Below are 27,099 nucleotides of genomic sequence, written 5' to 3'. Positions count from 1 at the left end.
GTTTCCCTTTGTATTCATCCTTCAATACCACTGAAAATAATTCTCATCTCGCTGATCTGTGGGATGCTAAGAGTTTGATGTAGACACAAATTTAGGAAACTTCTTAATTTAAGCATGCCCTGAATAGTTGTTAAATCATAACAATGTGAAGAGCCTGCTCTGAGACATACAAGCATTGTTGTCTTCAGAACAAACATTGCACATGATTTTTATGCTGTTGTATTAGTTTGAAAACAAACCAGTGGGAGATCTCAAGTCAGGATTAAAATTTAACAGGAAAATTGAAAATAAGTGTAATAATACAAGGAAAAGCACTGACAGAGTCAGATACAACCTGACACCCTGTTAGGGTGGTAGTAGCAGTCCAAATGAAGTAGTTCAGTTCAAGCAGTGACCCTGTGGAAGGTCTGGTCTCCAGCTGAAGGTCCAGTGGTAGCTCTTGTCCTCTGGGAACCCAGTAGACAGGGCTAACTAGGCAGTTCCAAAGCCAGGTTATATCCAGGTGGGAATGCTTGGCTCCTCCCTCCTGGGTGGAGCATCTCACAATAGATGAGATAAGTCCATGAGTCATGGGGTGGGTTCTTGATTGCCCATTGTCTGTTATTGGGGTGAGTCATAGCAGGAGATAACAGCTAATGCCCCACAGCTGGTGGTAATAGAATATTGAATCCATTTATATTCTAACCTAGGAGAGCTGTGCAGTCTGAAAAAGAAAGAGACTCCTACAACCACTGGGACAGGCAGACCTCAGTCATGTGTAGGAATGATATTTTGGGTCATCACCTCCCTGATCATCCAGGCTATGTCACATGAGGATGTGAATTCTTTAGTATGTAGGAAGGTCCACTTCTGTAATGTTAAATCAAATTTTGCTTAAATTATTTTTGTAAGTAAGATATTTGAGCAGAACAATCCAGTATAGCTTTTCAGATCGAAAAGTTAAGGAGAGTTGCACAAATGTCAGCAATGGCAAAAGAAATTTAGTACAACCATTGGCAACTAACTAGATATTAAGAGAGATGGAAAGACCTTTTCTGTTAAAAACATGTCTGGGAATAATGGTATATTCTAATAAAAAGTGATTTGGAATGATAAAATTAACAAAATTTTTTTCTACTTCTACTCATAAACATGTCCAAGGTTTGTAGATCTTCTTCATCCTTCAGTGCCTGCATGAGATACTCCTAAAGGGTATCTTAATGAAAGACAGAGTTTCAACCTCTGTTATCCATGCTGTTTGCATTTCTTGCATTTTCCATTCTAATGATACATCTTTCCCTCAAATCACAGAATCCAGCTCTGTATTCTTGAACCATGAGATGTTATAAGCTAGTGTTAGGAGATGCTGATTTTACAGAGTGAATAACTATTTGAGTTACACATTCAGAGTTTCTACCCTTGTTTTAAGAAGGTTGTTACTGCTCCTTTAGTGGGACAGATACCAAGTTTAGTAGCATTCCTGCTTTGACCAACACTTGAGAGATATTTCCCCAGTGTTCACCTCTCGTTTATGCAGACTGAGGAAGTGAAAGCAGATTGTGAAGGATTCACACTGAAAAAGGACAGACCATTGGCTTAACCAAAATATCTTTATTAAAATACAAGCATCTCAGTTATAGTTTTTTTCCTAGTGAATAAAAATATTAAAGGTCAGTTTATTTATACAATAATTTATACCACTAATAAACAGAAATATTTGCCAGCTATCTAGTGCCTAAGACAACACTCTTTTTAGTATTTCAGTGGATCACAAGAGAAATATTCTCATGCAACCGGTGCTCTGGTGACACATTAATAAGAATGTTATAAACCTCTACAGAGAGCTCACAGAAAAAAGAGGTGGCCTTGAAGATATATAGAAACACAAGAGCTGCAAAACTAAACTTTACTTGGAATATTAAGACATTTTTTTCACAGTTAATATAAGGTTGTAAATATTTCCTGATGTCTCTGGCAAGTTAAATGAATTTGATAAATTTGTAAATAGATAAATTTTGAGACCACCAAGCTATTTCATTAACCTGAGGGGAAAGGTCACCAGCATGCATCTGGCAATCTGTTAGAAAGATCACCAAAAAGTGGCATTGCAATATAAACGTTTATAGAGAATTATAAAGATAGGTAAACCAACCTCAGAATGTAAAGGGCAATTCCATGGGGCTATAGCTGGGTTGTCTTGGTACCAGTGGTGTTGTAGGCTAAATTCTGTTAAAGGTTTTCAGTGTTTTTATGAGTTAATGTAAACTTTTATCCTCTGCAACACCTGGTATTAGAAAAATAAATTGTAGCATTATGTACTCAAAATTAATGTATTTAATGTAAAATAACATTAGAAATTATTTCCCCTCTGCACAGCATTTAAAGTTACAAAATCCTGTAAAATGGGAAAAGCAACTGATATTAATCTATAAATTATGGTATAGTATTTCTCCTGAAATGTGTTTTCCCAACATATATTTTAGGTATATCAGGTAACCAGGAAAACAACCTTATTCAGCCTTAAACTGGATAATCTCAACAGTTGAATGAAAACAGAATTGACATTCAAGAGTGACAAAAAGAAGTGCGATTGTGCTGTCAGTATGCAAATGTTAATTATTTTATTTCCATTCTATCTTTGAAAAGCACTTAATTGATTCTACAAAATTGTAATAGTAATAATATATTGTGATTACCATGCTGACTAAATTTAAGAACTTATTTTTTATAAATTTTATTTGAAATGCTTAAATTTCTTTTCCTGTGTCCTCTGCACACTACAAGCACTCTTTTTTACAGGGTTTCCTCCTGTTATGGCTTAATGCCAGACAGCAGCTAAGTAAGTACCACACAGCCACTTGCTCACTGCCCTCCACATCCCATGCCAGCAGTATGAGGAGGAGAACTGGAAAAGGTAAAACATATGGGTTGAGACAAGAACAGTTTAATAATTGAAATAAAGTGAGATATATCTGTAATAATGATCAAGGAGACAACAAGAAGAATGAGAAGGACAAAACCCAAGAAAAATAAGAGATGCTAAATACAATTGCTCACCCCCTGCTGACTGATGCCCAGCCTGTCACTGAGCAGGAATTGGCCCCTCCCTGTCAATAACCTGCAGTTCACATACTGAACATGATGCTTGCTGGTATGGAATATCCCTCTGAACGGTTTGAATCAGCTGTCCTGACCATTCCCCCTCCTGGCTTTTAGTGCACCTCCTCACTGCCAGAGCATGGGAAATTGAAATGTGCTTGACTTAAGGTATGCACTACTCAGCAACCACTAAAACATCAATGTATTAGCAATATTATTCTCATAATCTAAACACACCACATTGTATCAGCTACTAGGAAGAAAAATAACTCTCTCCCAGTCAAAACCAGGACAGTATCTACTTGCTATTCTATAGCATTGAAGTTGTGCCCAGGTCCCACAGTTTCTTATACATCCCGGTTAACCACCATCACCTTTCCTGTCTTGTGATACATATATGCACAGACAGCATTCCCTTAGTCTACAGATAAATGCCTATAAAATATGTATTGAGTTTTTAGTCCATGATTTTGGACACCATTGGTCATAACAGTCTTTTGGAGCAGGAAAGATGGTGTGTGGTGTTGGACTGTTGTGTGCTGAAGACAAATCTGAGTCCACCACCTCTTAAATTGTGTGGTTTCATCAAAATTCGTTTTTCATTAATCTGGGTGATTTTTACTGCAATACCCTTCACAGTGCAATTGAAGGGGAGTTGGATTGAGGTCCCTGAATCCAAAGTGGCAGAGGCAGGCACCATGGCTAGGCATGTTTGTGGGAGTGTGACAGAGTCAATCTTCCAGGCCTCCCCATATTTATATTTTAGCCATTGTCCTTCATATCACATGGGCCTTAACAGCACGTGTAAAGTCCACCCCTCAATCATGAGCCTGTCTATACATTACATCTCCTCCTTGAGCTCAGTATACAGATGAAGTGTTGGCCATTTTTCTCCTTCAGAAATGTCTAAAGCCAGGTGGGTATCTTTCACCTCTGCAAACTGACTTGATTTCCCTTCTTCTTCAGCAGTTTCTGAGACTTGGCATAGAGCACTCCATACAGATGTCTTCCACCTCTGAGGCTTTCCTACAACATGGCAGTAGAAAACCATCATTAAACAAGGCATATTGCTTCTCACTTTCTGGTCATTTATTATACACTGAGGCCTCTTCAGCAGGGATTCACCTGAACTGAACTATCTCCTGTCTGATTTGTTCAAAGGCTTGTCATTGCTCAGGGCCCTTTTTGAAATCATTCTTCTTCCAGGTCACTTGATAGAGAAGGCTGGCAATCAGACTGTCATTTGGAACCTGCATTCTCTAAAAATGATGCTTAAGAAAGCTTTTATTGGTTCGTGGACACATAGCTGTTATTTTGTTGTTCACATCCATTGGGATCTGATGTTCATCTTGGCATTTTATTCCTGAAAACTAGATATCTTGTTTGCCTTTTTTATTATTATTTTTGTATATAAAAATCAGCTTTCACATGGATTTTGACTATTTGCTTCCCTTTTTCAAAAACTGCTTCTTCTGAATTGCCCCATATAATGATAGCAGCAATCACAGGTGTTCTGGAGCTTCACCCTGATCCAGTGCAGTCTGAATCAGTCCATGGTATAGGGGAGAGCTGTATTTCTATCCTTGGGGCAGTGATCTCCAGGCTTCTTGGGTGGCCCTTCAGGGGGAAAGTAAACAGTAGTCTGCACTCTGCTGGCAGCCAGGCAAGGGAGGGGATTGTCCTGCTCTGCTCTGCTCTGCTCTGGGGCAGCCTCACCTCGAGTGCTGGGGGCAGTTTGGGGTGACACAGTGTAAGAAAGACATTAAGCTCTTAAAAAGTGTCCAAAGGAGGCCACAAGGGTGATGAAGCCTTATGAGCAATGACTGAGGTCACTTGGTTTGCTCAACCTGGAGAAAACTGAGGGGAAACCTTGTTGCAATCTACCACTTCCTTGTGACAGGAAGCTGAAAGCTGAACTAATGTCTTCACTCTAGTGACCAGTGACAGGACCTGAGGGAATGGCCTGAAGCTGAGTCAGGAGCGGTTTAGGTTGGATATTAGGAAAAGGTTTTTCACCCAGAGGGTGGTTGAGCACTGGAACAGACTCCCCAGGGGAGTGGTCACAGCACCAAGCCTGTCTGAGTTCAAGAGCATTTGGCCAATGCTCTCAGGCACATAGTGTGACTCATGGGGTATCCTGTGCAGGGCCAGGAGTTGGACTCAATAATCCTGAGGGGTCCCTTCTGACTCAGCATATTCTATGACTCTATGATTCCATGACTCTATGATTCTAAGATTCTATGATTCTAAAGATGCACAGAACCTCTGAGCCAGTCTCCACAGGCCTTTTTGCCACTCATTCCTAGTCAGGCAGATTTCTGTCTCCAAAACAGTCAGCTGTTGGGGTCCCCTTTTCACTCCAGAAATACAAGTGGGCTCTCCCCCTGTATGACTAATGGCATTAGGCTACACTGGGCACCTCTGTCTCCTAGAGCTTTATACTCATGTGGGTCCAATGTGCCAACGTGCTTCTCCAATCCACACAGTGCAGTAAAACTTGCTCTCCCGCTCTTCCACCTGGATGGAAGTAGGCCACCCCTTGTGCTTCTCATACGTTTCTCTGCTTACTTATTTAAAAAATGAATTGAAACTAAAATCTCTCTCCACAAAACATTTCTGCTAGAAATCCAAACTAGATAATAATCTTTCACATTTTCTCACAAATTGTTTGAAAATTTATCACAAATACTAATGTGAAAATTCCACAAGTTTTCCTGGGACTAAAATCAGATTTTTGTATGGCCGTATGGCGAAGGACAGAGAGTAACACTGAAAAAATCACAAATATTCCACAGAATAATAAATAGAACATAGTTTGTTAATAAGTTGGCTGCCTCTAAAAGTTCAGGAATTTGTTTACTTAGGAATTATATCTAAGCATAGCTGTTGAAAGCAAAGCTCTAGATTAGTCCACTCAAGCTTTTTAACACATATATTTCCCCTGCCATTTCAATACTATTGCATACTAAAATATAACATGGACATAAAATTAGAGCAGTAGTGTAAGAATGCTAAATTTTAAAACAACTACATAAATTCAAAGTCAGTCCTGATAGGGAAAGGAACGCTTTCTAGAAGAAATGATATGTTCTGTCTCACTAAACCCCGTAAAAATCTGATCCAGGCTCTAATACTCTTCTTGGTTACAACTGTGTGTGATGAATTAGGCCAGTTGGGCTACATATAAAGGATCTATCCACACAAATCTAATTTTGGGATCAGGTCTTGTAATAGAGATCATGAAAAGACAGAGCTCATAGTACTTGTGTTAGTTGTCTGCTCAGCCAAAGTGTCTAGATACAGGCACTGTATTTCAAGGGAGAAGAGAAAAAGCTGAGGCCAAAAAATTAATTTATGAGGAAATACTGAGCACATTAGAGTTCAGATTTGAGCTGAAGGGCCACTCCCTTTGTCTTCAGATGAGAAGACTCTAACTTTTTAGGCAGAGGTATTAATTTCTTCCTAGCCCACTACGGATAAAATCAGTTAAATTTTGCTTTTGCAGTGGTCCATAAAATTCTATTACATCATGCTGTCATAATTACATCATATCACATCTTTCCACAGGCATAGCTTAGTCATAGGCCATTCAAGTAAGAGGTGGAATTATGGTTCTTGTGGGTCCCTTTCAACTCAGAATATTCTGTGAACTACTCTCCACTGCATTTTAACAAAGCTGTCCTGGGGTCTTTCATTTACAATCTGTATAAAGACATCATAATGCTATGGACACAGAGTGAAAACAACAACAATTCAGATAATAAATTTTTTCTAAATAGCAAGTAAATTCGTTTTTTAAAGCTCAAATTAAATAAAAGAATCAGTATAAGTGTTCTTTATCCTTGAGAAAAGAGTATGAGAAGTAAGAGTTAAGGAAAAAGAGCAAACACAAGTGATGAGATTTTCCCTTCCACCCTTTCAACATCAATGAATATTTTATTGAATTCTGGGAGGCATAAGGGGACTTTTTTTTTTATTCTAAGGAAGAGAATTTTCACTGGGATTTGATATATTTATTCAAGGAGAAGTATTTATTACAACTGCTTTATATTCTAGTAAAATTTGTTAAAGGCTACAAAATCAGGTCCTTTTCACATTACAAAATGAAAGTTACTATTCAGAGACTATTTTGTTCACTGTCTCACTGTTGAGGTACTTGGTCTTTGCCAGTTTAACCATCTTCTGCTAGATTCAGTTCCAGTGAAATCAAAAGAAGGCAATGGGTAACTTTAGCTGATGATTGGATGAAGAGTTATGTAGATTCTTTGAAACTGCACAGCTCATGAAGGTACAGCACAGTCCAGGCCCTGACACTACCATCCTCTAAACTGTCATGCTATGATTTTAAAGAAACAAAAAATAATAACAACCATATTGAGAGCATTTGATTTTTCTTTTTAATGATTTAAAGCTTGTACTTTCAATTGTGCTGTTTATTTCCTTGAAACGACTGTTTGTTCTTGCACTAAATTCAACAAAGGCTCATGAGTCACTAAGTCTGAAATTGATTTGGCTTTCTGGAGCGAGCCCCCTATGTATTTCTCCATTTGCTGAAAGGACACAGGCTCACAAGATTTTCAGTGCTTCTGGTAGCCCAGGGGAGAGCTCCTTAATTGGTGAGTGTACAAAAAAAATAATAATTCCCTTGTAAGAAACTTCTCCCCTACAGATGCTATGCTTTTTTCTTTTATCTGGGTTGAGCCTGTAAGCAGCTGAGTACCTTTAATTCCCTATTGAAATCTGTGGGGGCTGGTAGAAGTTCTTTACCACCAGCTCATTTTAAAAGGAATTTGAGTAGCTTGGATCTTCAGAAGGCTGAGCTCCTCTTGATCTGGTCAGCTATGGTCCAAAGCAGAAGGTCCTCAGCTGTCACAGCTGATCCTAACCTGAGAATACTGAATTCAAGACCCCCGAGATCCCTCCCATATTGTGTTTTCCTGTGGTCCTAAAACTCCTCTTGATTTTAGAGAATGACATCAGAGTTCACCGGCTGCTCAGTAGAATTCTCTCTATATCTAAAATTCTGGAATGGGTGAAACAAAAAGGGTTTAATAGCCTTAGCTAAATATTGGAGCCCTAAGTCATATTATTCTTTTGGGTTTTGGTTTAAATTTGTCCTCAGAATAATTTTTATTTCAGGAGGGAAAAGAAGAAAGAGCACACTAATGACCTTTATGTTTTGAAAGAGGTGAGTAAAAATTTATTAAACTGCAGTCAGGTAAAGCTCTTTGCACAGACAGGCAGGGAAATATTTGCAGAGACTTCAAGGTGGGCTTTGGGCAGGAAATGGTTTGGATTCATAAAAGTGGAAAAGCGTTTAGCTAAATGTTTACCTTGTATGTAGCTTGAAGTGGTCAAGTAAAAGCAGAAGGTCATATATGACATTTGCAGATATCTCCAGATAATACTAAATATAGGCAGGAGTTTGTCTTTGGGGGAAATGGGCCTTTACACTGACATAATGTTAGTTTTAGAATTTACTTCTGACTCCCACAACATACCTAATACAAGTGCTTTACATTAACAGAATATAGTTATGAGACTCAGCTATGCAAATACTGTAATTTATATTTTGAAATGGCACCATGACAGTTAGTAAGAATTTCTGAAATTACCAGGAAATATATTAACTCTTTAACTGGTGGATGACACTAAAATGAGCAAGAAACAGTTTTGCTGCAATAATAATATTAGACTAGTGGAATTGTAGTGTTCCTTTCTTGTCTTTTTTTTCCCATTTGAGCTATATGAAGATTGAAAGTGTACTCTGATAATATGAGTTTCTAAAGCAAATGCATTTGCATTCAGTCAATAATTATGATAAGTATAAAATATACAATGTGGCTAACTTCACAACCTTTAATGCATTCATCCACAAAGAACACCCTGTAATGAAATATGTACACTTTTGTCCTACCACAGGAGTTGAAGACTTCATTTTGAATGCTATAAAGTAAAATTTTAAAGTGATTTTGTGGTATTAAAATGAAACAAAATCCACTCAAGTATTTTGGGCCACTAAGTACCTTTATAAAATTGTCCAAACACTGAATACCTATGGCAATGCATAGGTAATGTTGACCTGCTAAGGTAAACCTTTTAACTTAGCATTGCAACCTAAGCTTTTAATTCCTACTGGAATTACATTCCAGCACAGGAACTGCTCTGACTGCTCAAAATTTAGAATGAAAGAAATGTCCTCCCACAGTGCCTGACAGGCTGAGTAGGCAACAGCTGACTGTTGCTGACTAGACAATGGCTCAGGGCAGCCTCTCAGAGGAGGGTGCAAAATATCAAAAGATTTTACTTCATCACACTCTTTCTGCTCTTCAGAGCTGAGATCGCTTATCAGCTGGGGAAGCACCTTGTCTGTGGGGCCCAAGCCCCATGAGCTTTGCACCCATAGATTTCCATGAGTTTGCACCTTTACCAGACTCAGCAACTGCTTACATACATAATTTCACACAGGTTCTAGCAGTGGCATCCAGTTCAAAGCAGCTGATCTGACTACATATGTATGTGAAAAGGCCAGCTAATGTCCAGCTTAGCTGTGCATGTATAGACTTGCTCGCTATCATTTGAAATGTCTGTGGCATTATATAAAGCTTTATACAACTGCACAAGATTGACAAATAAATGCAGCAGGACCTGGGTGAGGTACACGCCTCTTGGAGCAGCAGATGGAGGCCAGGACTGACCCCTCAGAGTGCCTGTCATGGCACAAGGAGCTGGCATACTGGCAGCTAAGCCAAAGCCCAGTGATTGGAAAGTATCAGTGGGCATCTGATACTCACCCACACTCCTGACTCTAGATGCAAAATTTAAGTCCCACCTTAACTTCAAACTGGATTCCAGCTTGTATTTTTAGAAACTTGAAGTGACATGAGAGATTTGATTCAATTGCCTAAAGAAAGGATTTGGTGCCATTTTAGGCACTATGAGTTTTCTTATATAGTTTCTACCTGCCACTGATGATCCAACTCCGATGGCACCAGGGCATCTTAAATGGCAACAAGATCCCTTTGTTTATTGAATCTCATCTCAGATGTCATTCAAGTTCTACGTCTAGCAGCATTCAGTGTTTCAAAAGCAGTAGGGGTAGAACCAGGATGTGTAGCAATGTGATTTTCAGATCTCCATGTGGCTCTCCTTCATTTCCCTGCTCTGTATGTTATTGGCTCATTTTGAAATACGCATCCTGCTGTATTCGAAACCTATTGGTGTGTATCCCTTGCCAGTCTCCCCTTCAGACCTTCTGGGACTGGCTCCAGGGGAGACAGTCCCGCCCCTTCCTTTCCCTTATAAGCCACTGTCTGCATCAGTTTGAGGTCCCATCTCTGAGCTGCTAGCCCCTATCCCCATTCCTCGCTTTCCTTTCCCCCTTCTTTTCCCTGCAACCCTCTTCCCTTACCCTAGATAAACCTCCCTGGCAGAAAGGAGATGGGTCCAGTTCGTTCCTTCGTCTTACTTTGTTTCCTGCTGAATTTCTGTGACTCGAGACTCACGCCACACTAAGCACACCCCGGGAGCTGCCCGGCCTCCGACTCGGTGGAGATATGCACCCCAGGGACCTTGTTCTGGGGGGCTGCCGGCTCCTGCAGCCCCCCAGCAGCCCGTTACATCAAGGATGTTTGATGGCTTTGTTTGTAAAATCTGAGAAGAATGAGGGTGGAGAAGGGAAAGGGTTGAAAGGAAGGAGTCTCTAACAATTTTTGTAATCTGTGAGTTTGCCTTCAAGACATTCAATGTTTATTTGCAGCAAACGTCCAAAGATACTTATCCATGTCTTGAAATTCCTGTTGTTGGCAATCCTTATTTTCCATGTTGACCTTCACAATGACTGTTAACTACTGGATAAATTGAATGGTATCAACAGAATACAGTACAGAAGTTACCAATGGTTAAGGTACTTACTCATATACTTACTTTTTACTTACTTATCTACTGATTATTATTGATAATAATAAAGCAATACTGATAGCAATCAAAAGAAAGAATGAAATCAATCCTATTGTAAAAATATTTAACAAATTATACTTTGAGATCAGTCTTTTTACTCCTCCTCCTGATATTCCTTTGTGGATGTGCTGTATCTACGGCAGTTCATTAATTGTCAGTAAATCTAATTATGTTATATTTACAATGCTAATTTACCTTTACTCTCAGCTAATTGTCCTATTCACTTGATTAGGGGAATAATCAGTTTGAAGTGCTTAGCACACAAATGGAATGGGAGGACAAAAGAACTGAGTAAATGGTATCATACAGATTTATTCCTAACCATTTTTCTGAAGAAATGTAATGGCAACCCCCCCGCAATTTCCCTATCCTTGTACTACCTAAATGATGAAAAACTGCTATAGGTCAAGTTAAATCCAGAAATTATGCCAAGCTTATATCATGTTTTCATCCTTGGAACAGTCTGAAGTAATGCAGAGTTTGCCTACTATTTTTACACTGCAAACCAAACATGTAGAATATCAGAAAACATATGAATCTTCAGTCGTTACAATCACTACAAGACCATTAAGAGAAAGTGATTACCCAATTTATTTGATTGCACACTATACATACTCAGAGTTCCTACAAAAGGGTGCTATTAGACAGGTTCTTATTAAGACCATCAGCAAGAACTCAATATCCTGCCTTTTGAAAAATTTAGCTTGGTATAAATCCAGAACAACTGAATATTTTTCCTCTCTCTGTGATGCAATTTTCCTCTCCCTCACCCCTTGCAGAGTGAGGAACTGAGATTGGTTCAGGAATATACTCTTGCATGTTGCTGAAAACCTCCCATTGTCTGAAAAAGTTTAATTAATGAGTAGTTTTATGATTTATTGTACTGGCTAGTAACATTATTATAAGTAATAATTTATCAAATAAATAATTTCACCACTGACTGCAGTTTTTGCACAAAAAGGTGTTTTTCATTATCTAGCTGCTGGGTAATAATTTCATAGAACTGAAATTCTGTCTTAAATGTTTGACATGATCCTGACATTAATGCTGTGGACCTTCAAGCAAGTTTCTGGCGCTATTTTAAGCTGATGACTGCTTTCAGGAAATAGATCAAATAACTCACTTTTCCTCTCTGAAAAGGAATTCATGCAATCCAGAATTATTTGTGCAATTTGGACCAGAAGCACAACCAAGCAGTGGAAGGAGCCTGTCTTCCCCTAATCATATATATGTCATCATTAGTGGCTGGGTAGATAAACTGCTCTGTTTGGGCAGCTCCAGAGTTCCTACAGCCTGGCTGGCTAGAGGTAAGTAGTCTGTGTTGTGTTAGAAGTCCATAGTATTTTAGAGACAATGTTTGGACAGAGAAGTGGCAGAAGTGTTTAGTTAATGTTCTGTTTCAACCATATCAGTAATATGAGATAATTATATGATGGGCTGTGTTTCATCAGTTGTGTAATCTGCTGCAGTTAAATGTGATTTGAAAATTGCCCTCAGATTACCAGCCTTTGCTGCAGGTTTTCTGCTGTTTATCTAACTGCAGCCTTTTTTTTTTTTTTTTTTAATTTAGGAATGGTTTGAAAATTTCATTCTAATAGCAAACCACTTGAACTTCAAAAGCCTGCCTCCCTAATGGCTTGAGTGAATGTTTTTTAAGTAAGTGGGAGTCTTTCTGTTGAAATTGGATTGGATCATATGTTAGGGTAAATTTTTTGTTTCTCTCTTGTTAACATGTTATTTTTTTTAAAGAATTCTATATGTCCAGTATTAACTTACCTGAATTCATCGGTAAAAAGTAAATGTAAAGTAAAAAGTAATTTTTGTACAAGTCATTTCATGTAGAATAAAGGACAATGTTCTCCTTATTCCTGAAGAGCTACTACTGTTCTCCCATGAAGGACCCTTTTGTTTGCCATAGTAACGGCAAGTTTTTCATTCCATAAAAGATGAAAAAGAAGACTGTTTCCTTTAACAGCCTCTTCAATGCAAACATAATTCCTATGACGTTTTTTATTTGTACAGATAATCAAGACATAACTGTAGATACTCTTTGTGTCTAATCAAAATTCCTATACTTTTCTTACAGATGATCACAATATTGCTGTTCTCTAGGTATATAGATATTATATATATAATTATATATTATTAGTCTTTACATTTTTATAGGTCTTTTCTGCTAGGTGCTGAACATCAGTTGTTCAGAAATATGTAGGATAAAGAGACGGTCCCCAGTCCCAGATGACAATTTGAAAAGTTGATCATCAAGACTTCTAGTGATGTTAGTGCATGTAATTCTTGCCTGCTGAGGATTTGGGGCACTTTAGGATGATAGGGTGTCCTAAAAGGCGTATTTTCTTAACTTTTCTTAAAAAATAAACTGATGCGGTAGGAAAAAAAAAATCTAAATAAGACGTAGGAAAAGTGATTACAAAAAGTCAATAAAAACCAGAATAGTGAAAAAAGTTGAGAATCCACAGCTAAAATGGGTTTATAATCTAAACAAAGTCTTCTGCTTTTCCATCTCTGTACTTACTAAAATATCATCAAGACCTGCATTTTTACAGAATAAGTGGAATCCTCAAAAATTAGACAAATGAAATGAAAACTGTATCACCTGACTGAATGAGTCTCATGCAAGCTATAAGAAAGCATTTCAGGTTTCCTGTCTCCAGCATGGCTGCACATTCATGCAAATATTTTTATCTACAGTAAGAATTAGACAACCCTGCTGCAAAGCTACTGACAGAAAAGGCATTCTGCATTCTCCACTCATTCGTCAGCAGTGCAGTGCATCTGAAGTATGGCCACTATCCAAAGAGGCAAGAAAAATGGATTAAAGAGTCTGGGTTTTATAAAACTGTACTGTGTCATCAGTACATCATCACTGTAATAAATACTGGACAGAACAATCTTGAAATTATTAGAGCCATATTTTTAGTGAACATATACAGATGTTCCAGTTTGAAATCTGCTACCACAGCTTTGACTCATGGCTATTATTGCTGCTTTCCTTTCCTGCTCTGTGTGTTGCAAATCCACAGAAATTTGGCCATTCAGTGCCTTAAACTACAAAGTAAGATTTCCTGTATTAAAAGGTGTATCATTTTAACTTATATTACTTGAAAAATATCTTAAGTATGCATATACACAGCCTGTATGGATACATGTGTTTAAATCTCAGACTTGTTTACATTGATTAGCTCTATATAAAGGACTGAGCTAATGTGCCTTCATATCTGTCCTGTTGTGACTACATTAAAAACATGTCTAAAAGCACTATTGTTTTTGAATTAATGGCATAAACTTTATGTAGATTGTCAGAACTCTGACTAGAGATGAAGAATTAAGTTATGTTTTAATAGCTTTTCTATATCTCTGCCACACTTTCCTACTTCTTGTATACCTAACATTAACTGCCTATACTGAAGAACTACCAGATTTTGTTTAGCAGTGTTAAATGGAAATTATCTTTTTTCCACTAGGTTAAAAATAATGGATCAGGCTGTTAGAACTGAATGGAAACTTGATGCCTAGCTCTTCCCAGAAACCACACTGTACCCAGCATGCATAGAGGATAAAGAAAAAGATGGGCCATGCTTAGAAGACCACAAAGCAAATTTGCAACTTCCTTGCACATGGTCACATTCTTTTCACATAGTTCCAGGCTTTTGTCAGAGAGCTGGGGACTCCTACCAGACTTTCTTTACCCTGAAGTTGTCCTATTCTACAATTGTTCATTTCCTTACACCAAATGCTAAAGCTGGCCTCTTGTCTGGAAGAGTGCTTCCTTTTTTATGAGTCCCTCTGTGAGTGCTGGGAATTGCTAGAAAGGAGTATTCAGAGTCTGGCTATTTCAAGGAAGGAAAGGTATGCACATTTTCCATTTCTTCAGAAGTATTTGCAGAAAATTCGGTAAGAGCTGTTTGTTTTCTGTGTTCCAGAGATATTGCTGGTAAGAAGATAATGATTTGAATTATTGTAGATGTATATCCAGATCAGAGTTTGAGAAATCCACCTTTGAGTTGAAAACTCAAGTCACTCATTAGCTAATTTGCTGTAAGCCGATTGGTTGCAGTCAAAATAAGTTTTCCATTACTTTTTCATCCAACACCATTTGCAGAGCTACTTGCTAATCTAATTGACAGCAATATAATGACTACAATGATCACCACATTTCAACAGTTCAATTTGTAGCTCGTGGTTCCCTTTCCTTTTTCCCCTTGGGCTTATCTATTTTTTGACATGGGAAGATCTGCAGTTTTCAATTTTTCTTTAAGAGACAATCTTCAGTATTCATCAAAGTAAAACAATATGTCATATCTTTCGATCTGGAAACATCATTCTTTTTTCTGTCTGCTGAAAATAAACTCTGTAATGAATCAGTTCTTACCGGCTCACAATATGTAGTCAGTCACTTCAGCAGAGCAATAATCTTTTCACCAGGCTTTAAGTAGCCTGGCACAGACACCCTTTAGTGCTTATACTCTAAGATGCCATGAAAAAAAATACTCAGGTCTGCACTTTTCAGCTGGAATTGTTAGCTGTCTAAAATGTAACAGGTAAGTTTAAAATGCATTGGACATAATTCTTCAGGGATCTCAGACCTTAAAGCATAAGGCTAGATGCTGATGCTAGATGCTGGCTTATTTTTGTTGTTCAATACTGTCATTAGGTAAAAGTATGAAAACAAAAATGGAGGTAACATTAAGAGAAGAAGTAACAAGATCTTGATTGTGCCTCTTACAGATTAGTTAGCTCTTCTGTTTTTATTCCAGCTGAGAAGCCTGATAAAGAAAGAAAATATTGCAAGTCTTTTTTAACTGTAATTAACATGATCAGCTAATAAGCTACAAGTGTAAAGGCAAAATTCTTATTAAAACTCAATTTTTTTCTCCTGAATTTCCATGAGTTTTTCGAGCAAAGTCTCCGAAGTCTGGTGTAGTAGCATTATATTTTGAGCTTAGCTTTCTTCTTTTCATGTAAAACATCAGACTACAAGGAAAATAAAAGATCATTGAAATTTTTCATACAAGGATGTCAGTTGTGTGCATTGCTTCCATCTTCCTCACTATCTGGTATTGAAAATGTGTCTGTCATATCAGGTTTCATTTCAGATAATAGGGGAAGTTAAAAATTAACTGGTGCTCCTGCATTCACAGAATCCAACCTTTGTCAAGCAGCAGTTTCCTGTATATTAATAGATTTAAAATTATTCAGGAAATTGGTTGAAAATGACAGAGTCACTGAACATTATTTTAATGTCAAATGACTCGAACAATTCTGTTGGAGTCATCCAGAACACAGAGGTCAATGCTGCACTGCAGCATGGCAGCTGGTGTGCCTCAGGAGCTACAGTCAACTCCAGTTTGAAATAACTTATAACTGGCAAAGATAAAACGGAGCACAGGAAGAAAATCTTCTTCAAAAAAAGCTGTGGTAATATCATGCTAACATATCCTACATGGTCTTTCAAATTTGAAGTGTGGTAGAGCAGTGATCTGACTTCAGGGTTTAAATCTATACTTAAATGTGGTAGTGAAAAGGATTCCTCTCTTTCATACACAGACAGGCTTTCTGTTTGAGGACACACGAGTCTTCATGTCCTACGATAGAGTAAAAAAAAAAAAGACACATTAAAAAATAGATGACAAGCCCCCAAAATAAATTATTGATTGATGTTAATAATATAAAAAGTTCTCTGGACAATGCCTACTCCCACAGCATATATATAAAATGCAGCTTATATTTCAAATTTACCGACAGTAGCTGAGGCACCAGATTTTCAGCTTCACTATTTGTTTTAATTCTGTCATGTGAATTGACCAGTAATTAACTCTGAAGATGTAGGAAATGTAACAGCCTAATTTACCAACATGTGGATTTCATCTTCTGAAAAACTTAATCCACTCTGACTGTTTTGCAATGAAAAATAACATAAATAGGAACTGAAATAATGAATTCATAGATGGACTCATGATTACATAAGTAGTATCACCCATATTTCAAATCAATTTTCCTAAACTGGAAGAGAACTAAGAGGCTTGTGTGAAATAAGAACCATATGCTTGTTGAGTTATATTTCATGTGATAAAAGCTATTGTACTTTCATTCTTACATTAACATATGTGTCTTTCACATTGTTTTACTTTACATAGATGATATCAGAGAAATCTTTTTATACAGAATATATTTTCTGATTTAACTGGCCATATTATTTAGGATGTGTGCAGAGTTCAGCCTGCATCTTTTAAATATAATGGCCATATTGCTGAAATCTTGAAATTTTTTATCACTTCAGCTGACCACTTTCAATAGTACAGTTGCTGCTGGATGATCATTACAAAGACATTACTGTGAGTCTGAAACACAAATGCATATAATCCCATAGGTTTCTGGGACAGCTAATAATTTATTTATGATACTGGGCACTTTTCCTAAAACTGAGAAATAGATACTAAATCCTGGGTATGCAGAGGAAATTATGTGATTTTTGTCCAGGCTCATTGCTTCGTTCACCAGTGGAAAAGTTTTGTTACTCTAATACCCTTTATTAACCATAAGTTTGCCTTCACAACAGGAAGTGAGGATGCAGTTGCCCCCTTTATGAAACATTAAAGCATTATTTAGCTTTTTCTAGAATTCTGCCTGGTTTTAGAGGCTCGTTTTCCATGGTCTGGAATTAAATAAAAAGTTTTTGTGGCAATGTATTATATACCATGGTACATTTACATACCATTATTTTACATTTTATGTATAAAATACTCTGGTAGAATCCATTGTTTTCCTCTGTTCTCCTCCCAGTACTTTTGCATGTTTAAAAATAAGCAGCGTGTATACATCTCTAGACTAAGTTCCAAGTTGCTACACTTGGAAACACCAGGGCTAGTACAATTGCCACATATTTTATTCCAAGCAGATTCTGTATGCAGAGTGAAAGGAAAACAGAGTAGGTTACTGGAAGACATGAAAAATATCTACTATACTCAGCACCTCTACCAGTATAAAAAAAGAATATCCTCACTTAGATTTACTTTTGGTAAAAACTGGTAAAAATTATGAGAAATCCTCTCTCTTGAACAATTTCTTTGTCACATGATTTTAGATATCTGATTTGCTTGATTTGAAACATCTGTTTTAAATATTAAGTATTTGGGTTTTTTTATAATACCATTTGCAGCTCACAGACCTGGGTGATCCCAACAGGACTGAAGCCAAGTTCCTAAGACCCGAAGGGATCCTGGGCAGGGAGAACTGTGCCAGTGACTCACCACAGGATACCTTGGTAAAGTTTCTTGTGTTCAAGTTTACCCAGGTGGAAGACTGAGCAGAACAAGAAAAGGAAGAGGACCTCCATTAGCTTCTGCATTGGAACAGAGCATTCAGCTTGCATAACATAAATACTTGATTTTTTAAAAATTTATTTTGACTCTGAATAGAACTAAATACAATCTATTTGAGTTGTTTCATTTGTGAATGGGCTTTAAGTTTTCCATAATATCTTTTTCCCCCTTCCCCCATCACCTTTATGTCAGTCAGAAGAATTTGGAAGAAAACTGCGTATACATGGCAATCACAGGAAAAATACTGCTGCTTCAATTTCTTGGGAGCTGAGATGTTCCCTTAAGTCACTGAAGCATTCACAAGGCAGAATTTACATGACAAACAGGATCTGATCTTTCAAAGTCAAGATAAAAATATACATTATATAAAAACAGTATCCTAAAATAGGTCTTGTATAAAAGACTGTAATTACTGGCCTAGGACAATATACTTGAAGATGCAATGTGGGCTAGGCTAAGACTCTTATTAAAATTTGATATTGGCAACTCATGCTCAGAATTCACATGTCCATGCCACATTTCAGATATGTAAACTATGTTTTTTGTATCAGTGGGAAATATCAATCAAAGCAGAAAGTGATAGAACCCCCCAGAAATATGATAGTCCATCTGCATATGCTATATTCTTATATCTTAAGTAGTATTTGAGAAATATATGATTTCTGTATAATTTCTACTTAGCATTTATGCTCTAACACTGCCTAGAAGGCCTAACCCAGATTAGAGACTGATGTAAAACATTGATAACTATGTGTTGCCAAAAAAAAAAAAAGGTGAAAAAACCCAAAGCTAAACAGTTTTATTTTATAAGGTAAATGAATGCAAAAAAAAGAGCAACTTAATTAGCAGTCTGCTCCAAAATGCTCCATGTTCACTACATTTTACTAAAGCTATATCAGATCAAGGTTTTTCTCTAGTTATTCCCAAAAAAACATTCCTCCTGTTCAGTGTTCAAGTTCTCACAAAAAGACAAGTCCCTCTCCTAATACCTCAAGTCTAGCACTTCTTGTATAGAAACAAATCTTAGAACCACAGGGACTCTGGAAGAATTTTGAACAGAGCTCATTCACTAGGAGATTGCATTGAAGATCTGAGAGTCTCTGATTTTCCTTCCCTAGGAGAACTTCCCCTCTTTCTCACTTATAATATTTACTCATAAATTTCTAGAATTTTCCCCATAATATGATCTTTGAATTCTTTCTACTAAGGTCATGCACTAACATTGAAAAGCCAAATAAAGTACAATGAACATATAAAGGTTCCGTAACACAAATCTGTCCTAGAGCTTTCTTTTACACAAGGTTTTCTTTAATTTTAAATTCCCTCTTGATCTGATAGGGATGCACTGATACTGTAGAAACAACAATTTTATAGAAACATTAAAGCTGCCACAGTTGCAGTTCAGAGCATGTGATTTCTGCTTACTTTGTTACAGATCAAGTCAAACACGGTTTATATGAAAGACAATCTATGCTCTCAGTTTCCAGCACATCAAGAACTCTGTAACCTTACACAGCTGAATGTCATGTAGTAATGTGGCTACACTCAGCTTGCTGTTCAAACATTCTTTAAACATCTGCTTCTCTGTGTAGGAGTTAAAAATTATTGTAAGATTACGGAAAACAGGTATAATATATATAATCAGCCAAGATACACAGCCTGAGTTCAATAGACCTTAGAAAAATCCACATGAAAGATAAAAATCCCAACTTTTCTGTTTTGGAAGCAACTGACTACATTATTTCATTATTTACATCTTCAAATGCTTACAGATATTCTTACTGAGTGGTGCCACTGGTAACAGCTAATAGAGACAAAGGCCTGAATAGCCAGTAACAACTTGGATTACATAGTTCACTGTACTTTTTTTTTCATCAGAAGTTATATATATAACAGAATCAATACAACAGATAATATAACAGAATCAATACAGAATAATACAGAATCAATTTGCAACACTGGACAGCTAACCTCCTGTGATTGTCAGTATCTCAGCAACCAAAATCTCATTTTTGTCCTTCTACATACAAGAAAGATGAAAGATTGTAAGACAAAAAAGGGGGGAAAAATCAGAATCAAAAACTCAGGAGAATGTACTCAGTGCCTCTTTCCACAAGTTAGTTGACTTTTCTCTGCCAAAACACAGTGATTCTTTGAAGCCACTTAGGTCCTCCAGGAAACACAGGTTGTGTCTGTATATTGCTAAGTGAAATAGAGTCAGAGGAAGCATTTAAGCATCAGACCTCTGTTTTTCCATATGGCTGGCTTCTTTACATTATTTTTGCAGTGTTTATCTGTGTACTTGTGTGCAAAAGAATTAAAAGACTGTGAATATGCATGGTGAAGACGGGCTGAACAAAACTATACAGCCAATACTCTTGGCCTGAAAATATTTTTTAAACGTCTCAGTTTTGCCAGTGCAAACTTCCAAATGCTAGACCCAGTAAAAACCACATGAGCTTCCTGGTGTCAAAACAGTGTTACAACCTCATGGGCTTCTATGTACTCGAGACCTCATAGGGATATATACAGTACTGTGTGCTAGCAGATTAAAAGCAGCAGATAAAAATTTGGGGGATTGCAAGGAACAACTGAAGAATCAAGTAAATTTATAAGGAAAGGTAATACATTTCAGAAGATGCATTTCTGTATACTTGTTCACCTTTTGCATTGTTGCATCAGCTTGACCTCAGTGTAGGTATGAAAGGATATATAAATTCTGAATCATAATCTTGGCTGCTGGTAAGAACCTTGAAATCCAAGGCATGCTTTTCCTCAGTGATTGCATTGATATATTAAACTAAAAGAAATTTTATCATTGCCAGGCATTTGAAGAATATTAAATATTAAAACACTTCCCATATATGAATAAATTTTAATGTCAAGCCACGAGACAAAAAGAACACCCAGATATAAAAAAAAATTTTGAAGTACTTAGTACTTTAATATTTGAAACTTTTCATACCAGTATTACTGTCTTGTGGTACTTGTCTCTGGTGTAGCTTTCTTGCATAGGAATGAGAATCTAAGAGAATTTTGTGTCTCCATTTCTAGTTCACTTTCTATTCCAGTCCCAAATATTGTCTGAATGCTTTAAAGATTGGAGAAAAAGTAGAAAGCATCTCAACATCTGAACTTGTGTTTTGTTTTCCTCCATTGTAACAGTAAATATTTTGAGCTTTGGGTATTGGAATGAGCATCAAACTGAGACAAAATTCAGAGACAGTCTGGCAGTAGTCCTTGTGGAAGTACATTTCATCACGGATCATGTATTTGGCTGCTCTGGCTGCTGCAGATGTGCGTCTTGGGATATCCCCAAACTAGCATCCAGGCTGCCGCTAGCATGTTACAGAGGGGATACTCAGTGGTTATGTTCAGTTTAGCAATTCCCAAAGGGCACTCACCAGACCCATGTTTTGGAGAGCTTTGTTGCAGAGAAGACTGAGAAGTCTTCATGAATTAGAAGATGAAGTGACTGCCTTGACAGGTTGTGGATAACAAGAAAAGACTTCTTGCCCCTGCTCCTCCCCAGAACCTTAGAGAGCAAAATCCAAGACTTTTACCTTAGACTGAAAAAGGGAAGATGGGAAGATTTTCACATGACTGCCCAAGCTGAGATCTCTTTTCCGGTATGGGCAGTCACAGAGGGAATGAGGGGGCCCTTTATTTGTTCTTTTGTACAGAGCTTTTCATGATACAATCCCATCTTTGAAGGAGATAAGAAAATGTAGAGATATAATAAAACCAATTAAAGAGAAAAATGCATATATGGCTTTAACATATATTATTGTTCTCAACTCAGCAACTTTTCATGCAGAAAATATTATCGGTTTTAAAGAAAAAGATTGAGTGGAAAGGATCACAAATTGATTTTAAATGGTTGCAAGAACAAAAGCTGCTGGGTGGCTGGCTTTTTTTTAAGCTTACTGTGAATCAGGCAAGATCTAAAAATAAGAAAGACCTAGCTAAATGCAAAACACATACTGTGTTCATGAGCTGAATCTCAAAATGCAATACAATAAAATTATCAGCTAGTAATGAAATAAAGAAAAGAAATATAGGTCTGTGCCTGCTGTTCAGTATGTGAGAAATTGAATCATGACTGGTCTAAGTGAAAAAATATATTGAATTCCTCCAGAGGACACTGTGTATAAACAGTTAAAGGAATGACATGTGCCGTGTTCTACTATACATTTTTCCAGATAAAAGTAGCATAGCATATATTTACTGTGATTCTATAACAGTGAGTGCAATTCGTGAACTAGCTCAGTTTTTCTGATTTTGGATATGGTTACAACAAAGTTTTGGCTTGCAAGGGAAAGATTAGCACAATTAACCTTCAAGTGGTTTGAAATTCACTTAAACAGTCCTATCAATGCTGAGAGTTCACCTTTGATATGAAAGGACCAAGTGTAGAACATATTCATGATAATAGCACATTATTATTAATATATTGGCTAATTAAAAAAAAAAAAAAAACAAAACCAAAAAACCACCCTTTAGGAACCAAGGTTCACCTGGGTTTTTGTGGAACTGCAGCATTTTCTTTCAGCAAAGGCCTGATGAGGTGCCAAACATCCATAACTGGGACCAAGTGAAGGTATTTTTTTTCACCTGAGAAAACCTGGGACTGGAATGGCACCACTTCTCCTCTGAAGGATTATATGGGGAAGTGTCACAGTTGCAGTTATTTTGGGAGTTTACATCTTCTGTTTATATCAAAAGCTCAACCAGATAGGTGCAACTTCAGGTAACACTGCTTGATGAGAGCAGGAAAGGAACTGCATGCAGACAGCTCTGTTTCCTGCACAGTGCAGCAAAAACCTGTGGTGATGACAAATACGTTCAATAAACCAAGTAACATTTGACTTCAGAGTCTCAAAACCAGTTTCTCTAAGGCAAAAATGTTGCTGTTTGTTATGTCCCTCTATGTCTGAAGTGCATAAAGCAAAATGATTAAAACTGCAATATTGATGACTAAAACTGCACCCAAATATTTCCTGGCCAGCATCTCCAAGCTTTGTCCACATAGTTGCTTGCTTCCCTGCCTTTGTGAGTCTGGCTGCAAACTGCTGCAGGCTTTCCCTTGCTCCCAGTGTCTGTCAGCATGTTTAAAACCTACTCACTCTCACTTCTGCTTATCTCAGCATCTGTAAGATTTTAAATTTTGTTTTGATTCTAAATTCAGGGATGATGAGGCTGCAGGCCATTAGGTTGTTTGGACACAGGTTATTCTGCTTCTGTCTCCACTGTTCTCCAGTGCCACTTGAGGACAAATAGCAGCTCGTTTTTGTTCTTGAACGACCCAGTATTTGCAGTGGTTTTGTCTCCTGTTGTTTTTCACTAACAGCTTCCTCTGATTTAGCTCTATGCATTCAGGTTGGATAATAGCAAGGCAGTCTGAAGTCTGCACATTTGTAGTAAATAAAGTAGATATCATCTTTATTCTGCAGAATATATAACAAAGCAAAAAACTACTAGATGCCTAATTGCTTGTTGTATTTCTAACCTTTGGCATGGCTTACTCAGAATTTTAACCCAATAGCAGAAAAACACTAAGTGGAGTTTCATTTTGAAAAAAGCATTCATTCAGTTTGTATAGATCTTTGTTTTTCTGGTGTGTTCATGTTCTTTAGAAAGCACATTTTCTATATCATTCACTAAGCACATAAAATAAAGACCCTTGACTCCACAATGTTCTGCAGATGCAAGAAGGAAATAAAATCACACCTCCTCGGTTTCTTTGTAATTCAATTCTTCCCCTGAGAAAGGACCTAGGTACTCAGCTATTAATGTTACACATAAATGAAAGAAGGTTTTCATTACCATCCACTCCAGCATTTGTGGAATTGCATATCTTCTTTTATTTTTAGAAATGTTGTTAGTATTTTTTTTTAGTGATTAAACATCACATTTTCTCAACAATCTACAGGGGGAAACTGAGGAATCTGAGGAGGAGCAAGGAAGTAAAATAAAATAAAGTAAAACAAACAAAAAAACCATTTACTGGTTACTACTGACAAGCAAAGAGGGGATCATGGCTCTGATTACTGCAATTATTCTTATGGGTAAGCAAGCAATAGAATTATCAATAAAAAGATCAGATAAAAATTTGCTAAAAGCTTAGCTGAGAAAGAGCATCTGTGTCAGAAAGAGTCTTGGCATTAACTGTAACAGAAAAAAGCTGCAAAATTCCTGTTGTGCCTTTCTTACAGGCTTCATCTGCAACTGCCTTCAGGACTCATATAACACGGCACAATGACGAAATGATAGGAACTTTAAAGCAAAGGCCAAACCTTAGAATACTGCCATGATTTTCTCTTCTAGTTTTCAAATCTTGGATACTGCGAGAGACTGTAGAAAAATTACATGTATGCATAAACATCTACATGCTACTTTTGTCTGTTAGAATGCAAAATAAGATATTGAAGGATGTGTTTTCTTGGGTTGTAGGGTTTGTAATAAGATTACATAGAAATGATGTAACGAATCATAACAACTAGATAATCGCCAAATAGGGGGCTGAACAAGGCAAGCATTCAGAGTGCTGCAAAGATTAAAAATAACCAACTACAAACCAAGATTTTTGAAGTTGACTAAATTGCAGCAACAAGGCACCATGTGATGTTTGATCACCCAAAGATGGACTGGATATCCACCCCAGGGAACTGCTGGTCAGGACTTTTCCATATTTGTATTTCTCGTCTACATCCTAGACCTGTTATTTTACCTTAAACTTTGCCTTAACAGATGGACTCTGTTCTTTTTTCAGGTTAATATTATGCCTAAACTCCTAGCAGATAATAAAGAAGTCAGTTGCCACAGAAACAGGAAATAAAACTGAAGACCAATCTTGACACCCCTAGCTATACATTGGTTCAACTTGACTGATTTTTGGGGTGTTCCTTTTAATTTCTTTGAGACCAAATATGGATTCAAACTAATCAAGTTCCTTCATCAATATAATTCAGCATATCTGAAGTCAGTGAAGGTATATGACTCAATTTCAGATCAATATCTGACTTACTTTTTGTCTATGGAAAACCATAGAGACTCCTGTCCCCATCACCTCTCTTTCCCAGCATGGCAATGCCCATCTGGTAAGATGACAAGGAAGGTAGCAAGAAAGACAAAACTTGACATAAAAGTTTTCAAGAAGATCTTATGAAATTCAGAACTAGTTGTGAAAGGAAACACTAAATTTTGGATAGATAGATTTATGCTTGCTCTTGTGATGCTTTCGTGATTAGGTGAGTGGTGTCTTCTGTCCCAGAGTGGACGTTTGGCCTTCCATCTCCTAAAAATAAAAAGAAAAAAACCAAAAGGTAGCTTATATGGGAAGTCCTTCTTAAAGAAAGAAAAAAATGTAAGAAGAAGAAGAAGAAGAGAGAAATAACTTTGAAAACTTTGGTATTTTTTATTTGGGAAAACAAAACCTAAAATCCCCAAAATTGACCCCTAGTTTTTGAAGGTGCTTGATTTCCTATTACATTATTCTACTCACTCTATTGATTAATTTGTCATCCTTGATGAGCACTGAGGATATGAACTCAGAAAAGATGCTGAAAAGTAATTGCTTGCAAATATATTGTCTGTATTGAAGAGGACAGATATAACAGCTGCTTCCCTCACTCTCAGTTTGTGCAGTCTCACAATGGGCTGACTACAGGACATGAGGTAAATGTAGGATACACACTGCAACTCATTTTGGTGAAATATGGGGACTACAATCTAGTCTGAGATATCAGCTGGTAAGGCAGATCAGCTGCAGGTGCAGAATCATCCCCTAACTACCATTGACCTCACTTAGTGACTCAACAGCTACAAATAGTCGATCTAGTATAGTAAAATCTTTTAATAGTAGGATCTATATCTAAAAATAAAGTATCAGTTTCTTAACTTTTCTAAAGTATGTTTTACTATCCATCCAATTTTATACAGGAAGAATTAAGTTGTTTGAAATAAGAACAGTATCTTCAAATATACATGCTGAAACTCTTCTAGCATCCATCCAGTTGATAGCAGCCACTAATAGGCACTGTCCTCATTTTCTACTCTCTGCAGTTAGATGGAAAGGGTCTGTTATGAGACAGGAAAACTGGAAGACTGGGGCCCAAGGCTAACAAGATCCACAGATCCATTGAACTTGCAATTTTATTTGTCATGAATGCTGTGAATTGACACTTCCAAAATACATTTTGCCCATGTGACTTAGAGAGAAAGGGGACAGTAGCAGCCTCTCTGAGCTCTGTGCTCAGCTGCCTGCTTGAGCAGAAGGAGATGTGGCTCCTGGCTGCTCTTATCACAAGCTTTATTTTGCATAACTCTCTAGGACACCTTTTGTTATATCAGGCTCTTCGTTCTTTCTTCTCAATATCTTGATTCCTCTTGAATCCTCGGGACATATTATTGTCTCCACTTACCAGTGTTTCCAGTTCAATATCTTTTAATTTCCTATGACACTTAAGAGTCAGTTTTTTCTTTTTTCAGATAATTAACGATAATTTATCACCAGGATAAGCTGATGCATTGTAAGTGACTGGATTTCCAGGTAAAGATGGCTGTAAATAAGACTTTGCACCCTTTAGCAAGTCAGAGGTACCATGACTATGAATGTTTATTGTAAAAATGAAATTAACAAATATATGTAATTATTTCAATGTCTGCAAACTGTGACTACAACAGTTGTTATTTTATTTCCGGAGGTCGTCCAAATAGAAAA

General features: G+C 37.2%; 1 long non-coding RNA gene across 1 annotated transcript; it reads left to right on the top strand.

Moving 5' to 3' along the window:
* Positions 1–5,369: 5,369 nt before the first annotated feature.
* LOC146439731 (uncharacterized) lies at positions 5,370–8,530 on the top strand. The gene is made up of 3 exons (XR_014851302.1): positions 5,370–5,449; positions 7,559–7,694; positions 8,218–8,530. It is a non-coding gene; the product is annotated as an uncharacterized LOC146439731 (long non-coding RNA).
* Positions 8,531–27,099: the final 18,569 nt, after the last annotated feature.

Source organism: Lichenostomus cassidix, chromosome 3 (genome assembly GCF_008360975.1).
Source record: "Lichenostomus cassidix isolate B80296 chromosome 3, HeHo_3.0, whole genome shotgun sequence".
In the NCBI taxonomy this organism is placed as follows: domain Eukaryota; kingdom Metazoa; phylum Chordata; class Aves; order Passeriformes; family Meliphagidae; genus Lichenostomus; species Lichenostomus cassidix.
Note: the sequence above shows the minus strand (reverse complement) of the source record. Positions and strands in the feature narration are given on the sequence as shown.